Source organism: Chrysochloris asiatica, unplaced genomic scaffold (genome assembly GCF_000296735.1).
Source record: "Chrysochloris asiatica unplaced genomic scaffold, ChrAsi1.0 scaffold00151, whole genome shotgun sequence".
Classification (NCBI taxonomy): domain Eukaryota; kingdom Metazoa; phylum Chordata; class Mammalia; order Afrosoricida; family Chrysochloridae; genus Chrysochloris; species Chrysochloris asiatica.
Genome location: NW_006408669.1, coordinates 2,402,872 through 2,413,814, shown reverse-complemented (window position 1 = coordinate 2,413,814; position 10,943 = coordinate 2,402,872). Strand labels below are relative to the sequence as shown.

The window sequence follows — 10,943 nt, the reverse complement described above, 5'->3', positions numbered from 1 at the left end:
CATGTGTGTCAGAACTGTGCTCCACAGAATTCTCAGTGCTGCCATTTCCAAAACTAGATCTGCAGGCCTTATTTCTAAGTGGACTACAACTATCAGCCTTCTGGTAAGCAGTGAGCAAACACATCAACCATTTGCATCACACAGGTACTCTACTCAGAAAGCTTAGCGGTTCCTTTTATTTTCCCCTCCATAAAGCTCTTCCAACTAGGACGAGTACTTGTTGGACAACTACAGTTCAAGAAACCTTACACTACCAGTAAGTGCTGTTAGTCAGAAGCTACATATGAACACGTCCTAACTTAAAGTCAATACAGAACTAACTGACACAGCTTTTGGCCCCTCAGTAATGTTCTAAACCTGCTCTTCATCCTCATGAACATCTTGTAAAGTAAGCATTAATTTTATCTCCAAATGACAAATGAGGAGTTTCATAAAGAGGCCAAAGTTCAAATAAGTGGAGCGAATTCCCAGAATCTGTGTTTTTAGCCACTTCGTTATGCCACATTACTTCCTCTTACGATACCCCACAAAATATGTCCACCGTCGTGGATTGAATAGTGTTCCTTCAAAATATGTGTCAACTTGGCTGGGTCATGATGCTCAGTGGTTTGGTAATTATGAAATGATGTGATCTGACAGTTACATAATGATTCCCACCCCAGGATTTGACGTCATGTAATAAGCCAATCAGATATATAGGAGGATTAAGGGTGGGATGCAACTTAATCCTATCTTATCCTTGATCCATGTAAGGGAAGTTTTCCTGGGGTATGTCTATTACAAGATATAGAAGGAAAAGAAAAGCAGACAGAGAGAGGAACTTACTATCACCAAGAAAGAAGAGCTGGAAGCGGAGTGTGTCTTTAGGACCTAGGTCCCATCACTGGGAACCTCCTAGATCTAAGGGAGATACATGGAGAGCTCCAGGAATGTTGGGCCTACACATGTCAAAAGGGGACAAGAATCTTCCTAGTACACTGAGACAACAGAGAGAGAAAGCTCCCTTAGAGTTGGTGTGCTGTGAATTTGGACTTCTAGCCTCATAAAGTGTGAAAGAATAGATTTCGCCTTGCTAAAACCATTCACTTGTGGTATTTCTGTAAGAGGAGCATCAGAGAACTATGATAGCTACCAAGTGCTATGCACCAGTTCTGGCACACACAGGGGCCTGAGAAATACTGTTGAGATCTCAATTTGCACCTTACTAGAATATAAGTCTGTGTGCTCTGGAAATAGTTTTTTTTTTTCACTGTATTTTTAAACAAATCTGAATTACATGCCTATTTCAACCAATCTAATATTTAACAACTCTTACCTCTTTGGATACAGAGGAATAAAAACATCATCTTCTATTGCCTTCTTTATTCTTGAAATAATGGATTTAAGTAAACCCTAGAGTTGAAAATTTGAAAAACATAAGTAATAGTCACAGATAGAAATATGTTCAACAAACAAATGTAATTTTAACAATAGTGTAAGTTGTACATGCTCACAAAGTCAGGTGTCAAAATAACTATAAATTGGTGTAGCGCAATGAACTGCTTTTATATGGGGCTTTCTTACCATGGTCTTGTGACTCTTACAAAAGAATTGTATGCTGCTGTTGTGCTGTGCTATGGAGTCGGTTCCGACTCACAGCGACCCTGTACAGGGTTTCCAAGGCTGTAAATCTTTGTTGTTGTTGTTATTTAGTGCCATTGAGTCGGTTCCGACCCATAGCGACCCTGTACAGGGTTTCCAAGGTGGTAAATCTTTACGGGAGCAGAAAGCCTCATCTTTCTCCCGCGGAGAGGCTGGCAGTTTCAAACTGCTGACCTTGCGGTTCGCAGCCTGATTCGTAACCACTAGGCTACCAGAGAGAATTGTATAGGACTATGCAAATGTGTTATGGTCCACCAAGGGGATTGAACATCTTGCTACTAATGTACATTAGGTGCATGGAAACCCTGTGAGAGTGAGAACATGCAAATGAAGTGTATGGAACCCTAGTAGGGGAATTTTTCGGTCAGTTTTGCCATCCCACTAGACTTAAAAGAGCCAATCCCAGAGCAGTGGGGATTGAGTAGAGCCAGTAGAAGAAGACATCCTTTAGACTAGGTTCCTGTGCTGAAGAACCTCTCAGACTCAGGGTACAGACAGCTGTAACACTGGAGACAGCAAGGCCATGTGAGTGGCCTTCCAGGTCATGGAGTGAAGCGGCTACAGCGGGTATGCTGACCCAAAGGGTGACAGACCTGAGTGTCTTCAAGCTGGGTTTTTGGGCACTTACTGGCAGAGATAAAAAGCTTCTTAACACTTGCTCTAGCTGGGCAGAGGCCAGGAGCCAGAAAGAGGCTTGCCTGCAGACTCAGCTGAGAAGCAGCAGTCCTGATTTAAGAACCACATTCTGAGTCATTCCTGATCCTGAATTGTAACCTGTTACTTCCACCAAAACCTATAACTGTGAGTTCGTACGGTCAATGCAAATCAATTATCGAACCCAGCAGAGAAGTTAAGTGCTGTAGAGGGGCAGATGGTTTCAAAATTGGCAAAAATGTTGGAGACGAGGTAAGTCTGACCCCCAGTTAATAGGAATCAGCCTTGGGTTGTTGATTTAAATACGCTTCCACTCTTGTGAGATTGGAGGTCAGACATCTCTATCATGCTTTAACAATTGGGTAAAATGTACCATGTGTGGTACATTTATTTATCCATGTTGCTGCACTTACCTGTAGTTTGTTCATTTTCATTACTGTAAATATTCTACTGCATGAATAGTACTGAAGGGACATTTAGAAAGTTTCTAGTTTAGAGACTGTTATGAATAATACTACTATAAATATTCCTGTACGTGCCTTTCAGTGCCTCAAGACAAATTTCCAATGGTTATGTACCGTAATTCTATGTTAATAATGCATACATTGATGAGCCACAGCCAATGGTTAGGAAACGTGGACTGGGCTTGAGGAAGTGGGGGACCTAAAGGAAGTGTATGTGTTGAGGCCCAGAAGTAAGAAAGGTATGCATAAAGGAGAGTTAACTAGCTGGCCTCAGGGAGCCATGAAATGGCTCTTAAATTATGTCATGCATAATGGTTTCTCTAAGGAAAAATCCAAACATGGAAGAATTAGCAGTATAACAAGCAGAGATTCCTCCATCCCAAGAACCTACTGGAAGAGCAAATTAAATAGATGCAGTCTCTCATGGGAGAGTGTCTGAGCAGCAAAAACCTGGAGTGATGGAGAGATGCTCTGATTTTAGCCCTAAAAACACTTCAGGACAAGATACATCGTTTAGGGCTAGAGAGAACACAAGCTGAAAATAGTCAAACATACTGCCCAAAGAGGATGCACAATACAAAAAGGCTTTGGAGAATGAAACAAATGAGGGAAATCTGGCACACGAGGAACTGAAAAAGCAGCAAAATGGCTTAGCTTCAAAGCGAAAAAGAGTAAGACCAAATGAAGCTGCATTCAAAACTTGAAAAGTCTGGCATCTTAGAAAAATAATGTTTTAGACTTACAGCAACTCAGAAATCAGCTGAAGATAAGATTAAGTATTTAGAGGAAAAACTTAAGGAAGAAGAACATCAAAATAAGCTGTTTCAGGACAAAGCATCTGAGCTTAAAACTGAACTCAAAATCAATAGAATTTTAGTGTCTTCAGTTTCAAATCCAAAACACTGTAAGAGAAAGAAGAAATCTTCAAAGAAAACTAACTATTTAAAGAGAGAACTACCTCAGCAAAGTTATTCAAGATTTGGAGCACCACCTTTTAAAAGTGTCTGGGAAGTCGGCCAGTGCAAGCCATACTGTGAATGCAAGTATGCAAAACCTGCTGCAGAGGATGCAAGACTGTGGCCCGTACACCCTGCAGAAGCATTTTAAGCAGGGGAGCCTGTATGTCTCCATGAGCCTAGTAGGATTCCCAGGTGCAGAGTTGCACCTTCTGACTCAGAAAAGTCCACTGCTGTTTGTGATAATTTGTCTGAACAAATGCAAGGCAAGCTAACCTGCACCAAATGAATGTGGAGCACCAGGAATTACTGAATCAGATGAAGAAAACACATAGCCATCTGGTCTATGAAGACATAGAAGGTGAACTAGAGCATTTAGTAAAGAATATGGAAGTTAAAGGAGAACAAATTTCCAAAGTGAAGAAGCATCAAGATAGTGTCCATAAATTGCAACAACTTCAGAACTCATGGATGAGTGAAGTTTCACGTCTTCAGCGAGAAGATAGCAACCATAAAGGTTCAGAGAACATAAAAAATATCCCTAGAAAATGTTCTTATGAAACTAGCTCTCTTCAGAAAAACGGCAACTTTCATCCAAGAGTTCATAATCTTCAAATGAAATTGAGAAAAGATGGTATCACATGGGAACAGTAACACAGTAGCAAAACTGTCACCTTAAATGAGATCTTGAGTTGCCTAAAGTGGTTTTAATAAACTTTTATGAAAATCTGAATTATGTTTCTAGCCCCTATAAAGTGTGAAGTTGCAATATTTTTAAAAGAATGCCAAATGCCCTATTGAGAGGCCGAAATAATAAATGATTACTTGTTTTGTTTTCCTTATTGACTGAAATGTCCATTCTCATCATGTTTTAGAAATTGTTCACTGAGCGAAAAGTTAAGAAACTAGGTTAGATTAACTATGTTTAAACCAGAGTTAGAGGTGAGATACAAGTACCATTCATTCACTTTTTAATTTGGTAGGCTTGTAACCTTCAAGTCCAGTGTCAAATCAACAGGACATGCTAAGGCTGCCTAACTTTCCTGAGGTTTCCTCCTTAATCTGGCTTTAGAACTGTGGAATGTTTTTCTTTTTTGAAAAAGGAAAAGCTGAACAGCTCTGCAGTTTTGTAAAGAGGACTGTAACCCAAGTTTCTTTATGACACTTATAAATAGGAACCCCTAGTTTCTTAATTTCTAGAAGACATTATTATAACTGAATACAGAAGCCTTCCTTTTCTAACCCTATGCTTTTTGAAAAATCTAGTGTGTTAAAACCTGTGATCTGTTTTCTCTTTCTGCTTTACAACTACATAAACTGACTTCTTGTGACATTTAACCTAATGCTCATCAGTAAAAATTGAGAATGTGATCTACCAAGATGTTCAAAATTGACATTTTTATAAGGAAATACAGGGACAGGAAGCTGGGTGTTTTATTACCTAATCAATAATTCAAGGAAATATGGTAACTTTATTAATTTTAATATTTAAAAATAAGTATTGCATTTATGTACTTGTGTTTTATAATAAACTGATACTTGTTGACCTATCTTGTCAGAAGCTTCAAAAAAATAAATAATGCATACATTTGCTGACTTAAAACCTTCTCTCATAAGGTAACCATGCAAGCAGACTATACTAACTTTTCCTCATAACAATATGTAAAAATACCTGGCATAGTAGTGAAAGCAAAAGCTCATTAAGAAGAAAAGAATGAAAAGACAAAATGAATGTCAGAAAACACTCTGAAACTTGATCTCCAACTTAAGAGATGCTAAAGCAGATGGAAGAAACGTGGAGGTAAAAGAGATAAACAAAAATCTCAAAGGACAGCTCAAGAAGACTTAATAAAGTATTATAATACAATTTACAAAGACCAGAAGTTATAAAACCAAAAGGGAAGAACACACTCAGCATTCCTCAAGCTGAAAAACCTGAAGAAAAAAGTAAAGCTTTGACTTGAAATAGTGAAGGATTCTATGAGTAAAATTGAGTCCTGGTATAGCACCGTGGGTTAATGCTCCAGACTGCAAAGCCATTTGAACTGCAAGGTCGGCAGTTCAAGCTCACCAGCTACTCCTCGGAAATCCTATACAGGGTCGGCATGGGTCGGAACCGACTCAACGGCACTTCACAACAACAAACAAATGGGTAAAGTACTGAATAATGCAGAAAACATCAAAAGAAGATGGAGGGAATACAAAGAGTCACTGTACCAAAAAGAAAGGACCAGTGTTCAACCATTTCAAGAGGGAGCATATGATCAAGAGCCAATGGAACTGAAGTAAAAAGTCCAATCTGCACTGAAGGCAATGACAAAGAACAACATTCTGGAAATTGATGGAATACAAATTGAAATATTTCAACAAACTGATGAAGCACTGGAGGCACTTACTATGCCACGAAATTTGTTGTTGTTGTCAGGTGCCATCGAGTCGGAACCGACTCATAGCGACCCCATGCACAGCAGAACGAAACAATGTCTGATCCTGGGCCAACCTCACTATTGCTGCCACACTTGAGTCCATCAATGATGCCACCTGGCCAATCCATCTCGTTAGGGGTCTTCCTCTTTTCTCTGACCCTCCACCTTACCCAGCATGACATCCTTCGCCAGCAACTGTTTCCTCTGGACAATATGTCCAAAGCATGAGAGACAAAGCCTAGCCATCCCGGCCTCCAAGGAGCACTCCGGCTGTACTTCTTCCAAAACAGATCTATTGGTTCTTTCGGCAGTCCATGGCACCTTCAGTATTCTCCACCAACACCACAACTCAAAGGCATCGATTCTTCTACGATCTTCCTTATTCGCTGTCCAGCTTTCGCATCCATATGAGGCTATTGAAAACACCATGGCCTTGGTCAGGCACACCCTAGTCCACAAGCTGACATCTCTGCTCTTCAATACTTTAAAAAGTTCCTGTGCAACAGATTTGCCCAATGCAATACATCATCTGATCTCTTGACCGTTACTTCTGCGAGTGTTGATAGTTGATCCAAGAAGAATGAAGTCCTTGACAACTTCAATCTTTTCTCCATTGATAAGAATGTTGTTTATTGGTCCAGTGGTGAGGATTTCTGTTTTCTTGACACTGAGATGTAATCCACATCGAAGGCTGTGCTCTTTGATCTTCATAAGTAAATGTTTCAAGTCCTCTTCACTTTCAGCGATCAAGGTTGTATCATCTGCATATTGCAGGTTGTTACTGAGTCTTCTTCCAATTCTGATGCCACGTTTTTCTTCATAGAACCCAGCTTCTCGTATTATTTGCTCAGCATACAGGTTGAACAAATATGGTGAAAGAATACAACCCTATCTCACACCTTTCCCAATTTTAAAACATTCAGTGTTCCCATGTTCTGTTCAAACAACTGCCTCTTGATCTAGCTACAGATTTCTCAGAAGCACAATAAAGTGTTCTGGAATTCTCATACTTCTCAATGTTGTCCATAGCTTGTCATGATCCACACAATCGAAAGCCTTTGTGTAGTCAACAAAGCACAGGTAAACATCCTTCTGGATGATGAAATTTAGAAGACAGTTATCTTGCTAACTGATTGAAAAGATCCTTATTTATGTCCATTCCAGAGGTGACCCAATGGAATGCAGAAATCATTTTAAAAGTATTAGTATCAGAAGCAAGTTAGATTTAACAACATTCTGTATAAAATATTTTAGAAGATACAGGAAGAAGAACCAAGCACTCAGACAGTGCACAACCATCAGTTACAGTACACCTACACCATGTAATACTACGCATCTTAAAAAAGGATGAGAAAACTACCAAAAGGTGCCATGAAAATATCTTAAAGGTAAGTCCTCTTCGCTTCTAGCAAGAAAGGTGTGTCTTCTGCATATTGCAGGTTGTGTTTAATGAGTCTTCCTCCAATCCTGACGCCACAGTCTCCTTCACATAATCCAACCTCTTAGGCTATATGCTCATCATACGAATTGAATAAGTATAGTGAAAGAATACAATCCTGGTGCATACCTTTCCTGATTTTAAACCACTCAGTACTCCCTTGTAGTGTTTGAACAACTGCTTCTTGGTCTATGCACAGTTTCCTCATAAGCACAATTAAGTTGCTTGGAATACCTATTATTTTTAATGTTATTCATAACTTGTCATGATCCACACAGTTAAAAGCCTTTGCACAGCTAATAAAGCACATATAAATATCTTTCTGGTATTTTCTGCTTTCAGCCAAGATCCATTGCCCTCATTACCGACCCTCTTCTGAATCTGGCTTTAGTTTCTGTCAGTTCCCTGTTGATGTACTGTTGCAGCCCTTTTTTTGAATTATATTCAGCAACTATACTGTGGTTATGTAACACAATCAATCTCCTTATTCATTGAAAATGTGCAACTTATCCTAAAATTGTTCAGGTGGAAAAAAATACTATTTGCATATATAATGGGAAAGCAAGTGATAAAGCAAATGTGCTAAAATATTAATAATGAATCTGGGTAAAGGGTATACTGATATATTAGTCTTACTTATAAAATTTTTCTCTAAATTTGAAATTATTTGCAAAGAAATTGCTTTAAGACCGAACAAATCCCAAACTCACAAATTTTAAACTTGAGCTCATTATCTTTTCCAAGTATTAAAATACATTTTTAAAATAAAAGTCTCCAAACAAGTTTGACAAACATTCTGAAGTGTACATTCAAGCTTGCACATAGACACACACACACCTCCCTGTAAGCACACTTTAAAATGGCACTGGAAACGTAATGGAAGCCCTACCCAGTGGCTTTCAGGCTGCTCTCTATAGTCATGTAAGGAACAGGTGGTATGGAGCTCAGGGGAGGATGAAGACAGCTAATTTGCTACAGCAAGAATGCCTTCACATATGTGTACTGGGTAAAGATTTTATTTAAGAAAATTTTGTTGGGTAAAAATAGAAGTCTGAAAACCATCAATGCTACCTAAATACCTGTGACTGCAAAAACTGACTCAAACAGGTAAGATTATGAGGATAGTTCAAGACTAGAGAGTTGTCTAATCTTGTACACAGGTGTACAGTGTCTATTGTTCACAGGGTCACTATGAGTAGGAACAGACATGATGCAGCTCACAAAAACATCTAAATAAATACCAACCCGAAGCTTAATTTTTACATATCCATTAACCTGTCACTCAATTTATCCCAACATTATTTACATTAAAAGCAAACTGAGGCAACTTTGAGTAGTTTGTGACTATTAAATTTCATCTAAAAATGAGGAACAAACTTTCTCCTACAGCTTTCATTCCTTGGTCCTAGTTTATACTGCAGGGTGACACAGAATAAACTAACCCTCCCTCCATATGACAACACTCAGATTTTGATATTGTGATCACATTTTTCCTATCTTTTCTTTCCCATATCATCTTAGTAAGTACTCTCTACTTAACATGTTTACACATAGAATTAAATGCAATATTCCCAGAGAATAGAGAATACATAACATTTTCACTTGAAACAGCACTCCTATGGGCTAGCTAATCTTTCTGTAACTCAAGTGACTGTTGAATTATATTGGTTTATTACTGCTTATAATCCTGCTCTGTCTTAGCTGCGCTGCTTTAAAGCCATGTATCTCCATTTTAAGTAGTGAAATTTTTGAATACACAGAAAAGGATATACCTTAATTCCTGTTAAATTTTATCTTAGCAGAGTTAATCCATTTTTCTCCAATCTTTTGAAATCTTTTCGCAGTCTAATTCTATTATCCACATATCTGTAACAGAAATATTAGAGAATGCTGTGGTTCTGTAGAATAATCACTGGACTGCTAACCACAAAGTCGGCAGTTTGAACCCACAAGTGGATCTCTGGGAGAACGATGTAATTTTTTGCTCTTGTAAAGATTTATAACCTTGGAAACCCTATAAATGTTGCTATGAGTTGGAGCCAACTTGATGGTACTTAACAACAATGATAGAAATCCTATCATTTTTTTGTTGGAAAAATAAATCAGCATATATTTTACATCTGCATTCAGTTCAATAAAAAATAGTGAACAAGGTAATGTTGAAAGGATATCTAATACTATGAGACTCCCCCATAGGCAGCCTTATCTCCATTAGCCAGTATTCTTTAGGTACAGTCTACTAGTTTCTATGTAATTGATTACTTGCTAAGAGTATCTTTCCCCATAGAATCCATGAGAATATCACAAGAAAGTTAAATACACTATTGTGTTTGTATTAAACATTGCTTATTTATCACAGAAGGTACGCGGTGGTTCTGTAGGATAAGTGAACGACAAGGTTGGTAGTTCAAGTCCACTGCTGCTCCATGGAAGACAGATGAGGCTTTCTTCTACCACAATGATTTACAGCCTCAGAAACTGTGAGTCAGAACAGACCTGACAGCACTTAACAACATTTATCACTGAAAGCAAGTGTTGACAATATTTGAGAATATGCTTTCATAAACATTATCATTTATACTTAGGACTCTTGTCAATGTTAGATTACAGTAATCATTGCTTTCTTTCTTTAAGGATTCCTAATCTGTTTAACGTAGAAAGCATCAAAAGAAGATGGAAGGAATACGGAGTCACTGAACCAAAAGGAAATGGTTGATGTTTAATCATTTCAAAAGGCAGCATATGATCAAGAGTCAACAATCAAGAAAGAAGTCCAAGGTGCACTGAAGGAGCTGGCAAAGAACAAGGCACCAGGAATTGATGGAATGAAAACTGAAAACTTTCAAGAAAATGAGGCAGCTCTGGAGGCACTCACTCATCTATGCCAAGAAATCTGGAAGACAACTATCTGGCCAACTGACTGGAAAAGATTCGTATTTGTGCCCATTTCAAAGGGAGGTGACCCAACGGAATGCGGAAATCACTGGATAATTGTCTTTGATATCCCATGCGAATAAAGTTTTACTAAAGGTAATTCAGAAACGGCTACAACCAAACACTGACAGAGAACTTCCAGAGGTTCAAGCTGGATTCAGATGAGGATGTGGAATGCGGGATATCATTGTTGATGTCCGATGGATCTTGGCTGAAAGCAGAGAATACCAGAAAGATATTTACTTGTGCTTTATCTACTATGCAAAGGCTTTCGATTATGTGGGTCATGACAAGCTCTGGACAACATTGCGAAGTATGAGTATTCCCGAACACTTAATTGTGCTCATAAGGAATCTGTACATGGACCATGAGGCAGTTGTTCAAACAGGACATGGAAACACTGAATGGTTTAAAATTAACAAAGGTGTAT

At 38.5% G+C, this 10,943-nt stretch overlaps 1 pseudogene; it reads left to right on the top strand.

Moving 5' to 3' along the window:
- LOC102832554 overlaps window positions 1-4,369 on the top strand; it is a 65,603-nt pseudogene extending 61,234 nt beyond the window's left edge.
- The last annotated feature ends 6,574 nt before the right edge of the window (window positions 4,370-10,943 follow it).